The sequence below is a fragment of the Protopterus annectens genome, chromosome 7.part1 (assembly GCF_019279795.1).
Source record: "Protopterus annectens isolate FY-2018-M chromosome 7.part1, PAN1.0, whole genome shotgun sequence".
NCBI lineage: Eukaryota > Metazoa > Chordata > Ceratodontiformes > Protopteridae > Protopterus > Protopterus annectens.
The window spans coordinates 141,627,054-141,653,213 of NC_056740.1; the positions used below are offsets into that span (position 1 = coordinate 141,627,054).

The window sequence follows — 26,160 nt, forward strand, 5'->3', positions numbered from 1 at the left end:
TCCTTCAGGTACTGTAAAGCCTGCAGCAATGTTCAGATCTACTCTGTGGCTGGAGTCACTTTTGCCAATCGGAATGATCGGAATGATTACGTAGATTACTCCTCTCAAATGTGTCCCCACCCCAAGAAAGATATCGGTCTACTTCACTACTGGAGGAAGTGTCAGTTGGAGAGTCTTTTTTTGGAAGGTGAAAAAGTGTCAGTTGGAGAGTCTTTTTTGGAAGGTGAAAAAGTATGTCAAATGGGAGATTGTATGGGTTTCATATGCCCAGAAAAGGTATTGGGTCTGGATGCCATTAGCCTATAGTAACCCCTCTGGTCTTTGGAGCTCTGGTAAAGACATTAGTGGCATTTATGGAATAAGCCTCTTAGGTTTTTTTCATGTGAAGAAGGGGGGGGGGGTTCTCTGGAGACTCCAACAGTGGTGTTTATGGATTGAGAGAAACTAGTGTCTACTCCCATTGCTAAGGAATGCAGAGTAGTGAATCAGTTTGTGACGGAGTTTGCATCTGCCACTCTGATTTTGAGTTGTTTGTTGTACATGTATGACCAGGGATCAAATTGCTGTCCTAGACCAAATGAAGGAAAATATTGGGGTTGTCTGATAGATATCTGAGAGCAAAATTTAGATATTTGAGAGCAAAATTATCAGAACCATAAACGAAAAGAATTCTGACCAGATGTTTCCCAAAGAGCTTAAGTGCTTTAGTCTCCCTTTTATTAGACAACTTCAGAATGCAAACCTCTGTATAGCTATATAAACCAAAGCCAAGAAATATGACTAAACAGTTATAGGTATGTACTAAATAAAATGTACAACCACACAAAACACGTAGCAAACGAGAAGTGTTCTAGTTTGTCAGCACTCATTTTTAAAACACAGTTTAATACACACGTCTTCATTTAAACCTGGAAATACCCCAGAATTCAGTCTCAGTTGCCACAGATCCCTGCATTCAGTCATATATTCCCAGCTTCTGCCTTGTACTGGTTAAGGAACTTCAAATGCGAAAAATATGAACTTTTTTAAACTGGTGCTATGTTCTTCGTGTTTCACTGCTGCAGTCATTACATTTGGGTAATCTGCTGACAGGTTGCCCTCAGTCGGCCTGATTAACAAAGTCTAGGGTCCTGCGTCGGTTGCTGTCCCTTCTTCCATGATGTCAGGGGTATAAAACGTGCAGCCGACACCATTACATCAGTTTTTCTTGCCCCAGATGTCAGGTGCCCCCCTAATGGGGAGCAAATTAAACATAAAAAACACAAAAGTGTACCTCCAACAAAAAAAGTATACCTCCAACAAAAAGCAAATACACCAAAAAGGCTTTTAAGCACAGTAAAGGAAAGTAGAGGTATAGCCAGAAGAAGTCAGGGGGCTGGAGGGAGGGTAACCAGGACTGCAACAGTGAATACACTCTAACATCTACATTTATGGTAAGTGTACACAACTGTACTATGTTCTTCATGTTTTACTGTAGCAGTCATTACATTTGGGTAGCTTCCCAAAGCTGTGGTTGGGAGGAGGAGTTTATATAGCATTAGGGCCAGCTATAAGGCCCTGCAAGACAGCAGTGGCAAAGCCAGCTCTGAATATTGGCATATGATAATGCTTGCTATGATAATGTACAGAACTCCAGGTAGCAGCTTCTAGGATGTCCCTGGTTAGGGACACCTCTGAGGCTACAGAAGTAGATGCAGCCCTGGTGGGCTGAGATCTGATCCCCTGGGGGATAGGTTTTTCCATGGTGCTTATAGCAGAAATTAATGCAATGGCTTATCCATTTAGAAATAGTTTGTTTTGAAATGGCCTTCCCCTCTGCCCCTGCAGCAAACGCTACCAGCAGTTCAGATTTTCTTCGAGGTTTAGTCCTGTCCAAGTAGAATCTAAGTTGTCTGTGCACATCCAAGGAATGCAGAATCCGTTCCCCTTTATTCTGTGGATTGGGAAAGAAGGTTGGCAAATGAATGGACTGATTAAGAGCCACACTGGATACCACCTTGGGCATGAAGGATGGATTGGTCCTGAGTGACACCCTGTCCGCATGAAAGATGAAAGGCTCAACTGCCATCAGGGCCTGTAATTCAGATATCCTTCTAGCTGAAGTGTAATGACTGCAACAGTGAGTGCACTCGAACATCTACATTTATGGTAAGTGTACACAACTGTACATGCTTACTGAGGACATTAGTTGAATTTTTATGTACATATATTTCTGAGAATAGTTTGTGTGTGTGTGTAATGGATGTACAAGAGGCAATGTGAACCACCCCTTTTGTTCCACAATTAGTTTCCTCACACAGCCAGTGGTCCTTCTGTATCCTGGTACAGCTATATTAGCTGTCATAGATCAATCTGCATTGGCTGTAACAGCCACATTTTCCTAACAGTACCAGAGTAGGAGGCCAACTTATTGCAATTACTTTCAAGATTATCCTTACAGTTACTGTGGCTTTTGTACACACAGGCTCATCACCCAAAACTTATGCTTATACCAAATTATGCCTTGTGTTTTACAAATGCCTGTCATTTTTGTCAAAAGCTGATATAATAGTTTTAAAATTGACACACACTGACTGGAAATTCTATTTTCTAACTGAATTGGGTTGCTTCAAAATTTGTGGAAAGTCACTGACTCTCCTACTGGAAATTATTTGCCAAAGTGTGAATTAGTTCCTTGGGGTATCATCTCTCCAAAAGCATTCAACACGGAATATCTACTTTTTAATGAACTTATCTGAAATTTCTCTAGAAAGTCTAATAAGTAGACCTTTGATCAACCCTTTCGTTTGCCAAATAGGGTTTTGACTGCAGAAGTGTAAACTGTTACGAGTATATAGGGTTCCCTGTAAACAATAGATTCATATTGCCCCTTAGTTACATTTTTTAAATCTTGACATCTAAACAAAACATAGTTAAATTTATCATATTGAAAAGTAAATTCTAAAATGTCAGTTGTAGCATTCGAGTAACTTAAGTACCATAATAAAAATGTCATCCAAATATCATAAACGTAATATTTTTGGACTTGAATGAACAATCCAAGTGAAAACATTTCTCCCAGTATTGCACAACTCTGTTAGTATAAACTGGTGCACACTTTGCACCCTTGGCCACACCTATTTTCTGGTGGAAGTATTCTGCCTCAAAAAAAAAAAAAAAAAATTATTTAAGAACATATCCACTGGATTGGTCCGTCCAAGTTATGGGTGATGAGACTTTGTGTACAAAAAGAGCAGTAACCTTAAGGATAAGCTTAAAAGTAATTACAGTAAGTCAGCCTCATCCTCACCTTGGTGTTAGAAAAAGGACTTGTGCGGCTGTTGCAGCCAGTGCAGATTTATCACTGACACAACTAATGTGTCTGTACCAGGATATAAAAGAACCATTGCTGTGTGGGACATTATACGTGTGGAACAAATGGGATGGTTTATATCGCCTCTTGTGTATCCTGTGATAGTTTTTATGTACGAAAGACAGAATGCCCACTCAGAGAGAAGATTTATGGGTAGTTGTAGTACAGAAAACAAAGATTCAACTAATGCCCTTAGTGAGCATGTGCAACAATGCAGTAGTTTCAAAAAGTTCATATCTTTCTTACTGGAACAAGTTCCTTATTCAGTACGAAGTGGAAACTGGGAAAATATGATTGGATATAGGGAGGAGTTTTAGCAATTGAGATTAAATTCTGGGTTATCTCCAGGTTTCAATGAAGGTGTATGTATTAACTGTTTTAAAAAAATAAGGGCTGGCAAACTAAGAATGCTTTTTTGTTTGGTACCTGTTTTTGTGTCTTAAAAAGGTAGAAACGAAACAAAATATTAAGTGTTTAGTCACATGATTTCTTGGTCACATGCTTTACATAGTTATATAAAGGATAGTAAAGCACTGTGTTGGTATTGTGAAGAGCTTTCCAGTAAAAGTGAAACAGAAGCACTCAGTTTCCCTGGAAGACATTCTGCCAGCGTTCTTTTCATTTATAGTTGTTAGTTTTGATTGTTTTGACCATTTATCTGAGCTTGGGTTTGCTTTTCAACAAAATTCAGACCTCACCCAGTCAGTCAGATGGTTTTGTGGTTATGATGCTGTCGTTGCGGCATCCTGGATTGCAACGGGGCAAGCCTGTTTGAGGCAGCAGTCCCTACCAGATGATGTCAAAAGTGCAGCTTCTTAATGTTTCTCCGGATAAGGATGTGATATCCTTCCATATCACTGTTGCATTATTCTTCACAATAGAGAGACCCTGCCTAGGGCAGCCCGAAGTCCGGCCAATATACCAAAGCCTTTAGGTTGTAATGGGTACGGCATATGTCACACTTTTATGCTCCCCACACACAGCATAGGGCATAAAGCTGACGTCTGGACATACCGTCTTCAGAACTTCTTTGCTGCCAGTCCAAATGCCTTCTTTAGTCTGAATCTTGTTCATCTGTTGGTTGCCAAGACACTTCAGATAAATGCCCTGTTTTTTTATTTATTTTTTTTTGTTGTTTTTTTTTTTTTTTTTTTTTTATCTTTTCACTTTTTGAATTTGTTGGCTTCACATCAACCAGAAAGGGGAAATTTATATTTTGTTTATTTAATATTTGTTTACCGGGAAAGTCCGACTTGGAACAAAGCCAATTTTCAGTGGAGGCCCAGGGAGGAACACTCCAAACACATTGCTTTCTAACATGGGAGGAAACCGGAGCACTAGAGGAAACCCACACAAATGCAGGGAGGATGTGGCAGACTGTACAGAAGGCACTCCAGCCGAGAATCGAACCAAGAGCAGTGTTTATTTTGGTTAGGTGCTTCCTATGACCATACATCTTGAGTTATTTGCCAGGCCTTTGTCCCGAAGAGATTGCATAGTCTGCTCTCCATTTTAGCTATTTATTTAGAAAACCAACATCTAAAGCTGTTAGCTAAAGACACTATGGAAGGATCCTCCTTCTTTGAGGGCCAGCCCTCTGCGAAGAAGACGAAGAAAGCTCAGTCTAATTCTTTGCTGTGCTGTCTCTGCTAGATGCATCTCTTGAGTTTAGTGAAAGCCTGGAAGACCACCCACTTTCTGTTTTGGATTCCTCTGCCACAATTGCTTTGGAGGCTGACATGGACCTAGCTTCATGCACACCCATTGGAACTTTGCAGATGCCTGCTTCAGATGTACAGAGGAGCTGTGGCTGATGATTACCGAAGGGCCTAGGGGTGTTGTTCAGATTTTGGTGAGGGAATAGATACAGACTACACTAATTGAATGACATTAGGGGTCATAGCCTCCTAAGATCTGGGAGGCAGATTCCCCCTTGAAAAAGAAGCAAAAAAACTAAGCACATTTCTCCTGCTCCTGAAGATCCTCAGTGAATGACAAAACTTTACTCTGAGCCTGTTTAATGCCATTATGGCTCTGAAACTGCTACATGGGGTTTCTGTCCCAGCTCCTCCTTGGTCTTGTACCCCTGTTAAGAGACCTAGGGAGCAAGAGTCCTCTGATGAGGAATCCCTGACTTATTCTTCCCAGATTCCTTCCCCTTAGACTCCTCTTCCTCAGAACCATAGTCTTAGTCATGACACTCCATTTGAGGAGATTACTTTTGGTGACACAATTTGCGGAATGATGGAATTTTTTAAATGGGGTTGTACTGAAATGCATGATCAGAAGAGGCACGATGAACTTCTGCAAATGGAGTTTTCTAGGCCTTTTGACTCTCCTGTTCTTGCTGCTTTGCTGTGGATGCCTTTTCCACAACATCTCTCAGGCTCCTGATTCCCAGCCCCCTGCTCCCAAAAAAATCTGAAGACTTTGTGTGTGCCTCTGCTGACTCTTCTGTGGTCTCTGCTGCATCTGACAAGCCATCAAAACTGTTGCCTTCTACAAAGTTGCTTCCTTCTGATAAAGACGGCAGAACTATGGAGAGGTTGGGTAAAGTATATACTTCTGCTACTCTAGTAGCTGTGAACTACCAGACCTGTATAACCACATATATTTTGTCTCCTCTTTCTCTGTGTCTGTCTCTCAGGCCTGTCAGGTTATTTCAGACTTTCCTGACTCTGAGGGGAAGACTTCTGCTCTTTCTTTATTAGGGATGTCTTCTCTAGTTGCTCGCTATTCCGGTAAATGCAGCTATGATACACCTGATGCCTTACCTATGGCTGCTGCCTTTGGGTTTGTGTTGAGGAGATATTCTTGGCTTCGGCTTCAACCTTTGCCTGATGATATCAAGGCTAAGTTGATGGAAGCTCCTCTTGACAGTAAGCATTTGTTTGGTGCTGCTGAGCTGTACAAGTCTCTCAAGGAAAAGGGTAAAGCTTTACAGGATCTGAAACAAATTTTTTGTTTCACCTGTTCATAAATTTCAAAGGAATTACCGTAACAAACCTGCCTTTGTTCATAGGCAGTCATCGCACTCTCCCCCAAAGGTAAGAAGGGTGGTAGAAAGGCTTCTCCTGGTAAGGCTACCCAGACTCCTTCAGCTCATAAACCTCCTTTGCCTGACTAACCAATTACTGTCTATGCTTGTCCTGCTGTTCTCGGCCACATTCCTCTTTCCCTTCATCTGTCTGTTCCTCTTTGGTTAAAGATCACTCGACTCCTGGGTTCTTTCCATAATTTGCCAGGGGTATTAAATGGTCTGAATCCCCCCCCCTTTTGTGGTCATTCCTCAACCTCCTCAGGAACAGCTGCCGTTTTTTCCAGAGGTGCATCAGGGCCTGTCTGCTCAGAGGGCAATGCAAAGACATTCCATCTCCTCAGAGAGGGAAGAGGTTTTCCTCCAAAATGTTCTTGGCTCCTGGGAAAGTAGGCACTTGGAGACTAATTTTGGATCTCTCCCAACTAAACAACTTGGATGTTCATCGTGTTTCACTGTTGCAGTCATCACTGTAAGGTTCTCTCCTGCCGGCAGGCAGTCCCCGGTCAGCCAGAATCCCAAAGTCTGGGTCCGGCGTCGGCCGCTCAGCCATGCTCCCTGGCATCAGTGCGCCAGGAGTACAAAGCTGACAGCCGATGCCATGTTCTCCAGTCTTTCTTGCCGTGCGGTGAAAGCAGTTCGCAAGTGCCGGTCGGCTGACTCCTGACAATTTTTCGTACTTCAGTCTGAAGACTTACTACTTCTACTCAAAGCTAAGTACCCTGTTGGGGAAACTTTTTGTTTTGCTCCAGTCCGATGTCAGAAAAAGTTAATAATTGTATTTCTTGTGGAAAGCAAATACCTCATAAGGATTTCCATTCTTACTGTATTCCTTGTTTAGGCCCTGACCACGACATAGCTAGTTGTCGGTTTTGTGCTAGATTTAACCAACGTACGATTTAGCGTAGGTACGATTTTGCATTTCATTATTTTGGTAGGCGATTTAATTAGAAAATGTCATCGGCCACACTTCCGACTACCGGAGTTCACAAACGACGCAAGGATAAAGACAGGCCTCCGAGGTCTAAAACAGACTACGTTTTACAAGCAGAGCCAGCTTCAGGTTCGGCCGTCGTCAGTGAGGCGCTTTCGCAGTCCCTGTCGTTGGCCATTTTGGAATCTATTGCTGAAACGGACTCCCACGAGTAGCCAAGTAGGCCTTTGAGTACTTCAGCTGCAGGACCTTCGGACAATGCTCCCTCGGATGGGTCCGGAGCCACTGTGCAGGTACTGGCTTCCGAGGGGTTTTTTAGGCCTACACAGCTTCTGATAAAGGCAAAGACAAAGGCAAAGACTCCTTCCAAATCTAAGACTTCAGCCCAGGCCTCTTCTGATCCGGGACACAAATCCCAAAAACAGTTACTTAAGATGGCGGAGGGCTTACTTACCATGATTAGGGGTTCACATCCCCCTCCAGATAAAAGGCCAAGGCAGGAATTGGATTATGACTCTTCTGATCAGGCATCTATTTCTTCAGTGTCTTCCTCTGACCAGGATTATTCTTTCCCTCCTTATGAGAATTCTGATGCTGAGGGAATCCATTCCTTCAGCTTCTCCCCCTGAGGATTTTTCATTTGGGGAAACTTTACATGAAATGGGGGAACATTTTCACTGGGAAGGACAGGAGTACTCGAATCTAAGAGAATACTTAGGGATTTTCTTCTTCTTCCCCAACATAAACCCCTGGCTATCTCTCCTATTTTGGATATTGTGGATGATGCCTTCTCTGAGGCTAACTTAACTCCTGACTCTTTTCCTCCAGCACCTGCTAAGCCAGACAGATATTATAGGGTCCCTGATTCTCACCAGTTCCTATTCAAGAATCCTACTGCTGATCCTGAAACCATTTCTCAGGGCCCTAAGGGAGTTAAGGCCGCTTCTGCTAAAAACCCCATTCCGACAGATAAGGATTCCAGAGCTTTAGAGAGATGGGGCAAAAAAGTGTACACTTCTGCAACTTTATCTATTAGGGCTTTAAACTGTCAATTTCATATGCTAAAATACCAGCAATTTCTAATGTCTGTTATGAAACAAAAGCTAGCTTCCATTTCCGCATGCGCAGATAAGGAATTACATGATTTGATGCATGCCACTGAACAAGTAGGGAAGCATGGTTTACATTGTGGTTTTGATGCCTTGGAGGCTTCTTGTAGGGCTGCTGCCTCTTGCACAGTCATTAGAAGACATGCTTGGTTAAAGGAACAAAACTTGCCTGATCAAGTAAAAGCTAAGTTACTGGATGCACCTGTTCAGCATAATGTTTTGTTTGGGTCTAAGGCTGAAGAGGTGATAAAGAAGATGGAGGATAAGGCTAAATCCATGCAAACGGTTAAGGATTTCTTACAAGTACAGCCCCCCAGATTTAGTAGGAATTGGCCAACTAAAAATTGGTCCTTTCCCTATTCAGACAGGCCTCAGAGGGGTAGATATAGACGCTCCAGAGGAAGACCCCAAACGCAGACTTCCTACAGACCAAGACAGTGGACTGCTTCCACCCCTAGGGGTGGAGAGGACAGGCCTCAAACTCATAGAAAACAGGCTCAATGACTCCCCCTGCTGGGCTGCAGGAACTTCTTTCCTGGAAGCCCCTCTCTGAGGAAAACTCTCTCTTTTTCACCTAAATTGGACTTGCATAACTCAAGACAAGTGGGTTCTGGATGTGGTTTCAAGAGGTTACAAATTCCACTTTCATACCCTACCAAGACCAAACGGATGGCCGGACCTACCAAAACATCAGTGGTCAGAGGCCTTAAACCAGGTGGAAGCCCTCATGGCTATGTGGGCCATAGAACTGGTTCCACTTTCAGAAATGGGGCAAGGTTTTTACTCGAGGCTCTTTCTAGTTCCCAGAAAGCAAAATTCATGGAGACCCATCCTGGATCTGTCAGTCTTGAACACTTTCCTGGAGATACCAAAATTCAAGATGCTTACTCCGCAGCAGCTGCTGCCAATGTTGAGCAAAAAAGCATGGATGGTAACATTGGATTTAAAGGAGGCTTACTTACACATTCCTATCAGACAGGAGTGCAGAAAATACCTCAGGTTTAAGGCCGGCTCGAGGCATTACCATTTCTCTGCTCTGCCCTTTGGATTGTCTACTGCACCCAGGGTCTTCACCAAATGCCTGGCACCAGTAGTAGCTTATTGCAGACTCAAGGGAATTCAAATTTACCCTTATCTGGACGACTGTCTTATTCAAGCAGGCAGCAAGGATGTCTTACTCCAGCATCTAGAATTTGTTCAGAATCTTCTCAAGTTCCTGGGATTCATGTGAACATAGTCAAATTTGACACCCTCGCAACAGATAACTTTTCTGGGTGCTCTTCTAAACACAACAACCCAGATGGCATTTCTGACATCCAAAAAACTATTACAGCTGGCTTCAACTTTCAAAACCTTGCCGTCACTAACTCCGCTGTCTGCAAGGAAATTCCTGCAGGCTTTGAGTTACATGGCCTCCTGCATCCTTCTCATACCATATGCAAGACTACATATGAGGAAAATACAGTGGTACCTAAAAAGTGTATGGTCCCAGCATTGCCACAGTCTAGACACTCAGATCACCATCCTGCCTTGTCTACAAAAGGAATTCCTTTTGTAGACCAAGGCATGTATTCACAACAAAGGGAAAGCCTTCAGTCTGCCTCCAGCCAGCCAGATACTAACCACGGACGCCTCAGATTACGCATGGGGAGCCCATTTGCAGGGAAAATGTCTGCGAGGCTTTTGGACAAAAGATCAGAAGCACCTGCATATCAATTTAAAGGAAATGGTAGCTGTTCAGAACGCTCTCTTGGCCTTCAGGGATCTTCTACCACCAGGACAACTACTGATACGGACAGGTAACACCACAGTTGTGGTACATAAACAAGCAAGGGGGTTCACACTCCTACCCCCTTTGCAGACTAGCCATGACTCTCTGGAACACAGCTCAAGCTTGCAAAGTGGACCTACAAGCTCAGTTCCTACCAGGGAAACAAAACATTCTGGCAGACAGTCTGAGCAGGCACCTGTCAGACCCACACGAATGGATGCTGGACACCGAAATATTCAAGATGATTATAGCAGTCTGGGACTGCCCGCACATAGATCTTTTTGCATCCCCCCTCAATCATCAACTACGGATTTTTTGCACAAGGACATTCCACGAGCTAGCATGGAAAGTGGATGCACTATCATTCAGTTGGAGAAACCTCTCGGGATATGCCTTCCCACCTCTACCTCTTCTTCCATGGGTGTTATTAAAGATCAAGCAGGACAAGCCCAAGATGATAATTTTACTGGCCCCAAATTGGCTTTGACAGTTTTGGTACCCAACACTGATGAATCTTTCACAGGAGCCCCCTTGGGTTTTACATCCGACTCCAAATCTTTTGGCCCAACACCAGGGTCAGGTTCTGCACTATCATATCAAAACTCTCAGCCTGGCTAATTCAGGGTCTGTGATTAATCCTCTCCTTCTCCAAGCAGGTTATGGGTGTCATTTTAGAAGCCAGACGCCCTAGCACTAGAAAATCTTATGCAGGAAAATGGAAAAGATTTTGCACCTGGATGCATGATCAGGATTCGTATCCTCTTACTCCTAATATTCCTCTGATTTTATTATACCTGACAGACCTATTACATAAGGGTCTCTCCTTCTCTTCCATAAAGATACATGCCTCTGCTATCTCTGCTTATTATAATACAGACCCTCCAATCTTTTCCCACCATCTAATAAGAGGGTTTCTCACAGGAGCTAAGAATTTAAGGCCCCCTAGATTACCACCCATTCCTGCCTGGGATCTCAACTATGTTTTGGAAAAACTCACTCTACCTCCTTTTGAGCCTGCTGCCACTTCTGACATCAAGTTTTTATCATGGAAGACAGCCATCCTGTTAGCTTTGACCTCAGCCAGGAGAGTTTTGGAGTTGCAAGCACTCATGGCTGTGGAACCTTATATTATTTTTCACCAAGACAGGGTGTCTTTAAGGACTAATCCTACTTTCATGCCTAAGGTGGTTTCCAAAGTGGCTTTAAATCAAACTATTCACCTGCCAACCTTTTTCTCCAATCCTCAAAATAGGGGGGAGAGGATCTTGCATTCCTTGGATGTACACAGACAACTTCATTTTTACCTGGATAGAACCAAGAACATCAGGAAATCAGAGCAATTGTTTTTCTTATGCTTCAAGTTCCCAAGGCAAAGCCATTTCAAAACAGACCATTTCTAAATGGATCGCTCATGGAATCAGATTTTGTTACTCTCACCATGGAAAGCAAATCCCAGGAAGTATTAGAACTCACTCTACCAGGGCTGCTGCTACTTCAGCTGCCTTCCTCAGGGGAGTACCTACCAAAGACATTTTGGAAGATGCAACTTGGAGTTTGGTGCATACTTTTTCTAAGCACTACAATCTACCTCTCTATTCTAACTCTAGGGCAGGCTTTGCTTCTGCAGTCTTGCAGGGCCTTCTAGCCGCCCCCTCTACTTTATGACCACCTCCCTTTTCTTCTGCTTTGGGTTTCAACCCTACAGTGATGACTGCAACAGTGAAACACGATGAACATAGTACAGTTGTGTACACTTACCATAAATGTAGATGTTAGAGTGTCTTCACTGTTGCAGTCTGGGTTACCCTCCCTCCTGTCCCCTCTTACTTTTTCTTTTGTGTGGTTCCCCACTTCACCCTTCTTCTGAGGTGTATTTGCAAAGGGTATGGGGTTATACTCATTTTTGGACACCTGACATCTGGGGCAAGAAAAACTGGAGAACATGGCGTCGGCTGCCAGCTTTGTACTCCTGGCGCACTGACATCAGGGAGCATGGCTGAGTAGCCGACGCCGGACCCAGACTTTGGGATTCTGGCCGACCGAGGACTGCCTGCCGGTAGGGGAGAACCCTACAGTGATGACTGCAACAGTGAAGATACTCTAACATCTACATTTATGGTAAGTGTACACAACTGTACTTTCCTTCCTTTCCGATGCTGTCACGTTTCCTCTTTGGGTCTTTTCTTGTTTTTCTGGATCTTAAGGATGCTTGTGTACATATTCCTATTCACTCCCTTTTCAAGAAATTTGTTTCTGTGCTTTCTGGCATTTTCAGCTCTTTGCTTTGCCTTTGGCCTCTCTACTGCCCCAAGGGTCTTCAGTAAATGCCTTGCTCATATGATTGCTTTCTGCAGGTTGAGGGGGATACAGATCTTTCCCTTACCTTGACAAGCTGCTCATTCAGGTGTCTTCCCCATAGATTTTACTGCAGCATCTACACTTGCTATTTGCTCTTGCAAAGCCAGGGGTTTACTATAAACTTCCAAAAATGATTCCCGACTCATGCTTAGGATCATGTTTTTTCTAGGATGCAGGCTCCAGACCCGTTCCAGTGCTGGTATCACCACTTCCTCCAAGGACTTTAACTCTGCTTTCTTTCAATCCCTTCTTCCTCAGGCTTTCATTACAGCTTCTAAGGGCTGTGGGTTACATGGCTTGCACCATTCCTATGCTTCCTATGGCTAAGCTCCATATGAGGAAGCTCCAGTGGTTTCTAAAGTCAGTTTGACTTCAGCATTGTCATCATTTAGATTTTCTAGTCCCTCCTCTTCTCGTCTCAAGCTAGAACTTCAGTGGTGGATTCATCAATTATCTTTCAACCCAGGACGACCATTTCAACCTCCATTCCCATCTCGGGACTCTTCACAGGTACGTGGGATGGGGAGGCTCCTTGGGGCCTCTGAAAGTTCAGAGCCTTTAGTCTCCAAAAAAAAAGACCACATCTGTGTCAAGAGACTAGCTGCGATTTTGGCTCTTCAGGTCTTTCATTCTCTAATCCAGGACCCCTCATAATTCTCACATATACAGTACCACAGTGTTGTGGTATGTCAGCAAGCGGGGGCAAGGTCTTTTATCTCCTGTGCAGACTAGCCTTTCAGGTTTGGGATCTAGCTGTCCAGTATCAGGTGACCCTTGAGGCATTTTGTATTCCCTCAGGTGAAGTTTGTGGCAGATTCTGTAAGCAGCCCCGTAACATAAGTCCACAAGTGGATGCTTCATAGGGATTTGTTTCTAGACATTGTCCACCAGTAGGGTACTCCTCGGGGTAGATCCGTTTGCCTCCCCTGAGATGCAAAAGAGGAAGTTGTCTGTTCAGAGTCCCATCTCCTGTGGCTTGGAAGGTGGATGCCCTTCCTCTTGGAATGGGATATTTCTTTATGCTTTCCCTCCCCTTCCTCTCATTCTAAAGGTCGTGCAGGATAAAATGGGATACTCTCAAAATCTTGCTGATGACTCCCTTTTAGCCCAGACAGCATTGTTCATCTCCTGTTGTACACTTAGCCAAGGGCAATCATCACAAGTTACCTTACAGGGTGGACCTGCTCGCACATGACAAGGGATCTCTCATCCATCCCCACCTGACCACTCTTCAACTGACATTGTGGGCGATAGGGTCTTGATCCATTTCAGACACTTTTTTTTTTTTTTTTTTGAGGACATGTTGTGGGTCCTTCCTGCAGGAGGCCAGGAAACTCGCTATTAGAATAATCTTGCTTGTCCAAATGGAAAAGATTTTCTGTCTGTCCTTCTCATAAGCTGGATACATTTGCTGCATATGTCCTTTTTTTCCTCTCTTATTTGTGTAAATTGCTCAGTGCTGGGTTGGTGTATTCTGTTAAGGCCCACCTGTCAGCTTTTTCTGCTTGTCTGCCAATGCTCCCCACTCCACTTTGGTCTCTAGATTTGAGTCCAAACAGTTTCTTAAAGGCATTCTTCATGTTAGGCCTCCTAAGAAGCCTGTTCCTCCTTCCTGGGACCTTAATTTTGTTCTAGAAAAATGAATTTGTGCTCTCTTGAGCCTGCAGGTTCAGCTTTCTTATAGCATTGTTCTTGGAAGATGACTGTTCTTTTGGTCTTTACCTCTGCCAGATAGGTGTCTGAGCTGCATGCCCTTGTGGCTGTTTCTCCTTTTTTGTTTGTTTTTTTTTTTTATAAGGACAGGGTGTCTATAATAATACTCTTATGCCCAAGGTGGCTGAGTTCTCTTAACCAGTCTATTCATTTGTCCATTTTTTCCTCTTCTCTGCAATCTGCTACTGAGAAGGTTCCTCACACCTTGGATTTGCATAGATAACTGATATAAACTAATGACATTCATAATATGAGCAGCTTTTTGTTTGCACTATGTTGGATGTGATTTCTAGGCCCAGAGCTGTTTTTTTGCCAGGGCCCTTCCTCCTCCCAGTCTTCTTCCTGAGCTTTTGTACTGTCCCTGTTGTAAAGAATACTGCAGCAGGGATATGGAAGGACATAGTTCAGTTGTATAAAATCTTACCATAATAGTAGCTGTCCTCCATTTCATTGTTGCAGTATTTGCTCCCTCACTCCCCCCCCCCCCCGATCCTTTTTCCTTCTGGATGTACTTGTTACCTAATAGTATCTGTACACTGTTGTTCCTACTGGGGCTTTTTTAGTTCTGAAGATGGTATGTCCATATGTAACCTGTATGCCCTGTGCAGTGAGTGGGGAGCGTATGTGTGATATACAGCGTACCTAGTACAATCTAAAACCTTTGGTATACTGACCAGTTGTCAGGCTACCCTAGGCAAGGCATCTCTATTGTAAAGAACACTGCAACAGTGAAGAGAAGGATATCTACTGTTATTGGAAGATTTTATACAACTGTACTTTATTTGGGAACCTCACTGGCAAGTTATTAAAATTATATGGAAGAAAGTGGAAGGCATTACAGTCAGTGAAATGGCTAGTCCATGCCTAGGTATGACAGAAATTAACTATTGGGAGGCCCTTCTGTCAGAGGAAAACAAGCAAAGTGTTAAAATGATTATTATAAGAAAAGTAGCAGGAAGACCAGAAATGGAAGCTCTGGAGCTCCAAGGGCCATGTAACACTGGGGAGCACCGTGACTGCATGAAACCTCTCCTTCCTCACTGTTTTTGTCCCCTGCCCATACCAAACATCTTCAGGATAGTAGGAAGAGGAAATTGATGCATGAGAAAACTGAGCAAGCATCACTGAAGTCAGATGGGTGCTGCATATGCAATCTCCTGGTTACAAACCAAGAAAGTGACAAGTCAAATAGCTTCTGTTTATGAAAACTCAGTATTATAATCCAGAGTTCTTATCAAGTTACCAAAAGATCAAATACATCCATTCCTTCTCCCCTGCCATCCTGCAAGAGCTTTTATAGCTAGCAGTAATAGAATCTATACCAACACTGACCTAGAGTAAGGGGGCTAGGGGTGTACTCTAAACCGTTTTAGTACACTGAAAAGGATACACTGCTTTTCTGGATCTGTGAAGGCTAAAGACATACCTTTAGGTTCTAAAATTCTGTATAGTGACACAGGAAGTTCTTTACCATGTGGATCTCCAGGATGCTTTTCCACATGTACTTAATGACTGGAGCAACAGGTGTTTCTCTGTATTTGAGACTGGGGCTCCAGCTGTCTCTTTACTGCCTTGACCTTTGAATTGGTTACTGCGCCTAGGCTTTTTACACAGTGCCTGACCGCAGTAATTGCTTATTGCAGAACCAACAGCATGCACATTTACGTGGCCCTGTACCTGGATAAGTAACTTAATCAGATACTATACCAGGAAGAGGTTGAGATGACAACGGCATGCACATTTACGTGGCCCTGTACCTGGACAAGTAACTTAATCAGATACTATACCAGGAAGAGGTTGAGATGACAACGGCATGCACATTCACGTGGCCCTGTACCTGGACAAGTAACTTAATCAGATACTATACCAGGAAGAGGTTGAGATGATGTGCAATTCACCACGAACTGCTTAACATTCCCATGTCAGGTCTCACCTCTTCCAAGAAAATGGTGTTGCTGGGGTTCTTACTACATTCCATTAGGTAGTCCCATCTCCTTCAAACAATGTAGAATCTCTGAGTCTGTGCTTCCAGTGGATGACTATAGAAACAAGGATTACAGCTAGTGTTAATGAAAGCACTGTGTTTTATAGCCTCCATAATTCAAATGGTTCCCATAACCAGGTTACACATGAGAACTTGTGGTAGCTAAGAGGTATTTGGAGAAAATATTCACGATCCCAAAGAACTAATATGGTAATCCAGATAGGTTAAACTTAACCAAGTTGTGTCCTTCACACAAGAGCCCACCATTTGATATACAGGTGCTTCAGACCCAACTTTGGGTCGGGAGGGGGGAGTGGCTCAGGAAGCTTCAGAGTACAAGGGACTTGGGATGCAACTTGAAGCAATAAACATTAAATGTAAAGAATACTGACCTTGATCCAAGCACTCGTATCCTTTGAGTCAATCTGCCATCTGGAAAACATGAAAATAGGCTACACTAGAGTAATGTGGTATGTCAAAAAAGACTTTCTCCTAATCCTTGAGCTAGTTTGCCATGATTCGCCTGAAATATAGATATGCTGCTGCAGATATGACCATAAGGGTAGACTAGATCCCATCCATTTTGAACTTTGATCGACCCACTGATCAGATGAGCAGTAGATCCCCACAAGTGTTGCACAGCGATGACATTTTTCTTGAGATTGTTCACAGGTTTGGTGTTATAATAGTAGACCTGCTTGCCTCTCCAAATAACATAGTTTAGGAAGTTCTCCAATAGACCACCTAAGAAGTATGGGCAGGCGATGCCTTTCTCCTTCAAATGGGCAGGTCCCCTTTTCTGTGTGCATTCCCTCTAATCCTGGTTTGCTCAAGATGATCCAGAAAGCAGGAAGAAAAAGGGGGGGCATGGGTGTTCTTAACAGCATTCTCTTGACCCAGAGAGCATTTGTTTTCCCTCCTCATTCACATCTTCAAGGACAAACTTTACATGCTCCCTTTGCAAATGGACATCATAACTGGTCAGGGGGTCCCTGCTACTCCTCAACCAAGAAATACTGCAGCTCACTGCTGGGAGCTTTTCCAGCACTAGTTCACTGATGAACTTGTTAAGCTGGGCATTAATCCCTATGTCATTTGATGGGTTGCCAACTGGTTTACTGACTGAACCCACACTGTAAAAGTAGCCGACTCCAAATCCAGCTACAGACAAGTGGAGTACCTCAGGGTTCAGTCCTGGGACCTCTCTTGTTTGGCATCTTACTTCTCTGAAGTACAGGCCAACACTAAGGGACTCTGGCTAACAAAGTTCTCAGATAACTGCAAACTGGGAGCCATTATTGAATCCCCAAACGATGTGGATATTCTACAAAAGGGCCTTACAGAAACAGATGCTTGGTGCCAGAGCCATGGGCTCAAGCTCAATGCCAAGAAATGTATAGTTATCCCCTTTGGGAAAAAAACATGTACCCGTGAATTATTACATAGGTGGTGGAACACTAAACACCGAAAGTGTGATAAGAGACTTAGGGAACACCGGTGGACAGTGGTCTCGCCTTCGATAACCACATCACCACAGTCAGGAAAACCCTATGTGGCACACGTCATCACTAAGGGCTTTTCATCCAGAAAAAAGGAGGTAATTGTCCCACTGTACTCATCCCTCATTAGACCCATTATAGAATACAACGCCCCGTTTGGTGTGTACCTCTCGAGAAATCTGCAACAACTGGAAAGGCCACAGAAATACCTCACTAAAAGAATCACCGGTTAAAGCAGATGCCCTATGCTGACAGTCATTTTTTTTTTTTTTTTTAAACATCTATACTCTGTCGCATATTGTCTACTCAGAGGCAATCTCTGCTTAACATACAAGGTCATGTCAAACCCAGAGCTGAAATCCCAATCCCTCAGAGGCACGCACTCCAGGTATCTAAACCTTGTTATCACAATGAACAAAACATGCTGGAGGGATAGGTTCCTGACCCAGAGACTCCCCAGACTCCGGAATAGACTGCCCATACATGTCGTGCAGAGCTCCTCTTTGGCTCTCTTCAAAAGGAACCTTGAAGACTGGATGGAAGATGGGAAATTCACCCTGGGGATCATGTCAGTCACCCTGCTAGACAAGGGTCCAGGGAAGTAAATGTGGGAAGAAATAGCCAGGAAATTGTTATGGCTAAGCTTGTATAGGCCCTAGGGCCGATAGCCTAGTACCAACCTATGATGAGCCGAACACCAAAGGAAGCGGCAGAGTGTCACATCCATGTAGAAAGGTTTTCCCCTCTGGTGCCATAGCGAAGAATCGGCATGCTAGTATGGTACTGTTGTACATAATTCTACAGTAATTGCTCAGTTTGGGCCTTGCATAAGATTCTACAGTGGTACATATTTCAACTTGCATTTGTGTAGAACCGCCCCCCCCCCAACTTGCAATTCTACAGCCTGTTAATGACTTCCTCGAAGGAGTCCTTCATTTAAGATTACACAGCACATGTTGATGCCTTGACGGGACATGAAACTATGTTCTTTAAAAGCTGACAGCCACCTTTTGAGCCTTGTTTCCCTGTGTTAAATATCGGAAAGGGTTGAGGTAACTGGTTTATTAATCACCTTAGCTAGGAGAAAGTGAGAGCTACAGACATTCATGTGGAGAAATGCCAATTCTGTCTTTTCTAAGAACAGAACAAGTCTTAGAATGGATCTCATTTTATGCGAAAAGCAGTGACTGAGCTCTTGCTCAACCAGTGTCCATTGCCCTGTTTTTCCCTTGGTCCACAGAAAAAGGAGAGACTTTTGTTTCTCAGATGTGCTCAGACAGCTGAGGTACTGTCTGTAGAAAGCCAAGAGCAGTAGAACTTCAGATCATTTGATGTTCATGTTTCACTGTTGCAGCCATTACAATTGGGTTATCCTGCTGGCAGGCTACCCTCAGTTGGCCTGAATTCCAAAGTCTAGGTCTGGCGTCGGTTGCTGTCGCCTCTTCCCTGACGTCAGTGCGCCAGGGGTATAAAAGATGCAGCCAACGCCATTTTCTTAAGTCTTTCTTGCCGCGCGGTGCCTGAAGCAAAAGCAGTTCACAAGTGCCGCTCGGCCGACTCCTGAGATTTTCAAAATCGAATTTCAGATCCGAAGTCTTCATTAAGGCCAAGTACCCTGTTGGGGAAACTTTTTTCTTGCTCCAGACCGATGTCAGAAAAAGTTAATTGTATTTCTTGTGGGGAGCAAATACCTCATAGGGATTTTCATTCTTACTGTATTCCTTGCCTAGGCCCTGACCACGACATTGCTAGCTGTCAGTTTTGTGCTAGATTTAACCAACGCACTATTAAGCTCGGTACGATTTTGTATTTCATTACTTTGGCCAAAGATTCAATTATATAATGCCGTCGGAACAGCTGACAACCGGAGTTTATAAAAAGTGCAAAGAAAAAGAAAAGGACAGGCATCCGAGGTTCAAAACTGACGAGGCTTCCACTAGGCCTGTCGCCGGTTCTCAGTGAGGCACTTTCGCAGCCCCTGACGCCCGCTACCTCAGAGCCACAGGCCACTTCCGACTCCTACGTGGAGCCAACTAGGCTGCTGGAAACTCAAGGTATTGGACACTCTGAAACTATTCCCTCAGATGGGTCCGGAGCCGCTGAGCAGGCATCTGCTTCTGAGGGTGTTTTCAGGCCTACACAGTTATATGTAAAGCCAACTTCAGCTTCAAAGGCAAAGACTAAAGCAGCTCTAAAGACAAAAAAACAAGTACAGCATTCTCCTGGACAGACTTCCATGCCTAAAAAACAGATGCTTAAAATGGCCGAAGACCTAATTACTTTGGTCAGGGGTTCCCATCCCCCTCCTGATAAGAGGCCTAGGCAAGAGATAGAATATGAATCTTCAGATAAGGTTTCCATTTCCTCTGATTCCTCTTCTGAACATGAATATTCCCTTCCTCCCAATGAGGATTCTGATACTGAAGAATCTATCCCTTCAGCCTCTCCTCCTGAGGATTATACTTTTGGGGAGACCCTGCATACTATGAGGGAGAATTTCCATTGGGAGAGCCAAGATTATTCTGAATCCAAGAAAAGGCTCAGCGACTTCCTTTTATTACCCCAGCACAGGCCCCTTGCTATTCCTCCTGTTTTAGACATTGTAGATGATGTTTTTACAGAGTCCGGTCTATCTCCTGACTCTTTACCACCAGCTCCTGTAAAGCCAGACAGATACTACAGGGTTCTGGATTCTCATAAATTTCTTTACAAAAACCCTGCTGCTGACCCAGAAACTAGTTCTCAGGGTCCCAAGGGGGTCAAGGCTTCCACTGCAAAAAACCCTATTCCCTCTGATAGGGATTCAAGGGCCCTGGACAGATGGGGGGAAAAGATTTATACTTCTGCTAACCTTGGCTGTAAGAGCTTTAAATTGTCAATTTCATATGCTTAAATATCAGCAATATCTTATGTCACTGCTTAAACAGAAAATGTTGACAAATTCAGAATGTGCAGAAAACAAAAAAAAATGCAGGATTTATTGCATGCAGCTGAACAAGTGGGAAAGCATACTTTGCAAGGTGGTTTTGATTTTCTAGAGGCCTACTGCAGGGCCGCAGTTACAGGTTCTGTCATTAGGAGGCATGATTGGTTAAAAGAACAGAATCTGCCTGATCATGTTATAGCAAAACTATTAGATGCTCCATTACAACATGATACCTTGATTGGTGCTAAAGCAGAAGAAGTGTTGAAGAAAATGGAGGACACAGCTAAATCTATGCAAACAGTGAAGGATTTCTTACAGGTACAGCCTCCCAGATTTAGAAGCAACTGGCCTACAAAGAAATTGGTCCTTTCCAGTGTCAGACAGGCCAAAAAGAGGCAGATACAGATGCCCCAGAGGCAGATCACAGCCCCAAGGCTCAGGCCTAAGCAATGGGGTGCTTCTACCTCCAAAACTGGAGAAGAAAAATCACAGCCATACAGGAAACAGTCTCAATGACTTTCCCCTGCCAACACCAAGCACTTATGGCAGCTCCTTTAGGGGGAAAACTAGCACTTTTTTCACAAAATTGGCACATGATCACCCAGGACAAATGGGTCTTAAATATCGTATCTCAAGGCTACAGGTTCCACTTTCACACCTTGCCAAGGCCAAACGGTATGCCAAACCTGCCACGCAATCGATGGGCAGAGGCACAAAAACAAGTTTCATCCCTCATGGACATGAGCCATTCAACAAGTACCACAGCAAGAGCAGGGACTAGGATTTTACTCAAGGCTATTCTTGGTACCTAGAAAGGACAAAGCCTGGAGACCAATACTGGACCTGTCTATCCTAAACACATTCCTGGATATTCCAAAATTCAAAATGTTAACTCTGCAGCAGTTTCTGCCCATGCTGGGCAAGAAGGCTTGGCTTGTGACTTTAGACCTAAAAGAGGTATACCTGCATGTCCCAATCAGACAGTCATGCCGAAGATACCTCAGATTTATAGCTGGCGCAATGCACTACCAATTCTCTGCACTGCCCTTTGGCTTATCTACTGCGCCCAGGGTCTTCACAAAATGCCTGGCACCAGTGACTGCATTTTGCTGACAGAGGAATACAAATATATCCATACTTGGACAATTGCCTTATTCAAGCAGAGAACAAGGACACTCGACTACAGCATCTGGCGTTTGTCAAAAGGTTACTAACAGGTCTAGGGTACACAGTAAACGAAAAGAAATCAAAACTCATACCCTCTCAAGAGATATTCCTGGGTGCAAGCTTAAATACAACTGCCCAGATGGCTTATCTCACGCCAGACAAACACAGACAACTGACTACTTATTTCAAAATGTTGGCAACAAAATTCCAGTTATCTGCAAGAAAAATTCTGCAGGCTTTGGGCTTCATGACATTCTGCATTCTACTAATTCCATATGCAAGACTGCATATGAGGAAACTTCAATGGTATCTAAAAAGTGTTTGGACTCAACATCGCAACAGCTTGGAAACAATAATTACCCTCATTCCCTGCCTGCAATAGGAGTTTCGATGGTGGGCAAAAGCCTGTCACCTCAACACGGGACAGCCATTCACCATACCCACAGCCAGGCAGACATTGACAACAGATGCATCAGATTATGCCTGGGGGGGCATATGGCAGGAAGATGTATTCAGGGCACATGGTCCACAAGTCAAATGCATCTACATGTCAATCAAAAAGAGATGCTAGCTGTACAGAATGCTCAGACAGCCTTCAAGGATCTACTTCATCCAGGGAAACTACTGATAAAGACAGACAATACTGCAGTCATGTGGTACATAAACAAGCAGGGGGGGCACACATTCCTACCCCCTCTGCAGACTGGCCATGAACTTGTGGGACACTGCATTGACTTACCAAGTACACCTGCAAGCACAGTTCCTGCCAGGAAGGATAAATACTCTGGCAGACGAACTAAGCAGAAACCTAATGGATCCCCACAAGTGGAAATTGGATCCACAAGTATTCAGCATGATAACAAAGAACTAGGGATGCCCGGACATAGACCTATTTGCCCCCCCCCCCTCACAACTACCAACTACAGAAATTCTGCACAAGGAATTATCACAAGCAAGCATGGAAAGTGTATGCTCTTTCAGCTGGAAAAACCTAACCGTATATGCCTTTCCTCCTCTGCCTCTCCTTCCTAAGGTACTCCTCAAGGTCAGACTAGAAAAGCCAAAAATGATACTAATTGCCCCAGACTGGCCCCGCCAGCACTGGTACCCAATCCTAAAGAGCTTGTCTTAAATTCCAGCTTGGACATTACCTCAAATTCCTCATTTATTGACGCAACAAGACAGTCAGATACTGCACAGCCTACTCATAGGTTCATAGGTTCGCCCAAATTATTGTGGCTTTTACCTTATAGGTCCCCAGGTGGGTATTGTGTGAAAAGCTTTTTGCAAAGGTCAGGGGGGCTGTGGGACTGCCTTCCCTCATCAATGGCCTTGGTGACTAGTCTGCAAGTCCCCATATCTTTGTTTATATGAGCCCATTATGATCCTCTCCATAGCTTTTGCAGACTACTTTGTTTGTTAAATGGGGGTAAATACCAGGGTATCCTGTGGTAAGGCTGAGATTAAACAGCTGCCTTATGTGCGGGTTTAATTCCTCATTTAGGGACACCATCCGTCCCATTGATGCTGTGTTTTAGCTTTAGAGAGCAGCTTGAGATGTCCGGGAGGCTACACTTTGCACTGAACCTGTCTGCCAGTATGTTGGCAATGTCTGTGGGTTCAGTGATTTTTTTCATTTTTTTTGACTAATTCTGCATATCTGTGAGTTCCCACCCAGGTTTCCTAACATAGCTGAAAAGGCCTTATGATTGTCCTTGAATCCATGGCAATTTTTTTCTCTCAAAATTGGCCTTAGTTGATTTTATGAGTGCTCGTATTTTTTACTAATAATGATCAGGGGTGACTTTTTATGGATTTTGTTCTATCATGTAATAGCTTTCTCCTCTTATTGTAAAGTTTGTTAATGGCTGGGGTCCACCAGACTGGTTGTGGAAAGAGTCTTGGTTTTATTTGGGATTGCCTGATCCATGCAGTCCTGGAGGTGTTCATAGAAGGCATTTGTAAGGCCTTGAAGGATACCACACCAGTCTTGAGTAGTGTGAAGTTTGCTTTAGAGAAGTTCTTCACTATGGTCTTTTTTGTTTGGGGTGGGGGCGGGATGTGGATTTCCAGTGAGGACCTTAAACCTGGCAGCATGGCGGATAATGTAGCCATTCAAGACGCACCTCTCTCAAAAGCAGTGATGGGTGTTATTTTGGAGGCCAGGAGGCCTAGCACCAGAAAATCTTATGCAGAAAAATGGAAGAGATTCTGTGCTTGGAACCAGGCACAAGGTATTGACACGATTGTTCCAAATATTCCTCAGATTTTGCAATACTTAACTGAGATGCTGGATAAAGGCCTTTCCTTTTCATCAATTAAAATTCATGCCTCTGCCATTTCAGCTCATTACAATACAGATCCACCTATTTTTTCGCATCCATTACTGAGGCAGTACCTCAGAGGGGCCAAAAACATAATCAACTATGTCTTGGAAAAACTCACACTGCCTCATTTTGAGCCAGCGTCTGCAGCTGATATAAAATTCTTATCCTGGAAAACAGCTCTGCTTCTAGCAGTAAACTCCACTAGACGAGTCTCAGAGTTACAGGCACTCATGGCTGTGGAGCCTTTTATTATTTTCCATCATGACAGGGTTTCTGTGAGGACAAACCCTACATTTATGCCTAAGGTAGTGTCCATTGTGGCCCTTATTCAAACAATTCATTTGCCTACCTTTTACCCAAACCCACAGAATAAGGGTGAGAGACGTCTGCATTCTTTGGACATTCACAGGCAGCTGCGCTTCTACTCAGAACCAAAGCTTTCAGAAAGACTGAACAACTTCTAGTGGCATATGCTGCAGTATCACAATGAAAGCTTATCTCAATAGGCCACTGCATTCGTTTCTGCTATTCTCAGCATGGCAAATCAGTGCTTAAGGGTGTTAGGCCACATTCAACCAGAGCAGCAGCCACTTCAGCAGCCTTCCTTAGAGGAGTACCAACCAAAGACATCTTGGAGGCTGCAACTTGGAGTTCAGTGCATACATTTATGAAGCACTATCACTTACCTCTCTACTCAAAATCCAGGGCAGGCTTTGCCACTGCAGTTCTGCAGGGCCTGATAGCCTCTCCTAATCCTATTTAGCACCAGCCTCCAAACCTTAGGTTTGGGATTCAACCCAATTGTAATGACTGCAACAGTGAAACACGATGAACATAATACAGTTGTGTACCTACCATAAATGTAGATGTTAGTGTATTGACTGTTGCAGTCCAGGTTACCCTCCCACCATCCCCCTTTTCTTTGCTGGGACTTATCTCTACTTCTCTATTCTATACAACCTATGTGGTGTATTTGCTTGTAGATGAAGGAAAAGTTGTTTTTTCTGTATGCATGCTTATTGGCATAATTTAGCCTACCTTTTTAGGGGCACCTGACGTCTGGGGCAAGAAAAACTGAAGAAAATGGCGTTGGCTGCATCTTTTATACCCCTGGCGCACTGATGTCAGGGAAGAGGCGACAGCAACCAACGTCGGACCTAGACTTTGGAATTCAGGCCAACTGAGGGTAGCCTGCCAGCAGGATAACTCAATTGTAATGACTGCAACAGTGAATACACTTAACATCTACATTTATGGTAGGTACACAACTGTACCTCTGTGTCCTTTTCATTTAGGAAGGAGGAGAAAAATGTGTATGAGAGAGTAACAGAACAAGATGGTAGAAAAGCAGTTTTGGAAAGGACCATGAGAGCTCGCAGCTCTAGGGGTACAGCAGACACTGTGGCATTTCTGAGGATAGTCTGTCTTTGAGAGGTAGACTTGCATTTATATTAATACAAAAGTAGTTAAACCATGTTAAGTTTGCACTTTAAGATTAATCTTCACATGCATTGTTACATGTCCTATATTCTAGGCAACATTGTTTAAATTTGTTAAATTCTTGCCTTCTCAAACCTCATTTCTCCTCCAAAACACTTTTCTGCATGTATTCCGTTTCCCTTTTTTTCTTTGTACTTTTACTCCTATCCATTTTTGAAGATCCTACCTTCTGTTATCTGTTACATTATTCACTACTTCAAGTTTAGTTGGTTTAGATTTAATTTTCATTTTCTAGTAACTTTTTAGCAGCCAGCAGACTTAAGGCCTCATGTCTAGGCAATTCAGATCATATATCCCAGCTCAAAAAATATTTCCTTAGTTACACACATCATTTTCTCGCCAAGTATTCATGGCAGAGTACTCTGTAGTATGTCAACTCCATTACACTCTCATAACATGTTCCAAGTAACCTCTTTCTTCCCCATCACACCTGTAACAATTGCCATCCACCTGAGCAACAATTCTTTGAAATCTGCTTGGGGT

The 26,160-nt window shown here is 43.6% G+C and overlaps 1 protein-coding gene across 1 annotated transcript in view; it reads left to right on the forward strand.

Moving 5' to 3' along the window:
* XPC (XPC complex subunit, DNA damage recognition and repair factor) overlaps positions 1-26,160 on the forward strand; it is a 1,641,424-nt gene that overhangs the window by 1,119,367 nt on the left and 495,897 nt on the right. The gene's annotated exons all lie outside the window — the stretch shown is intronic.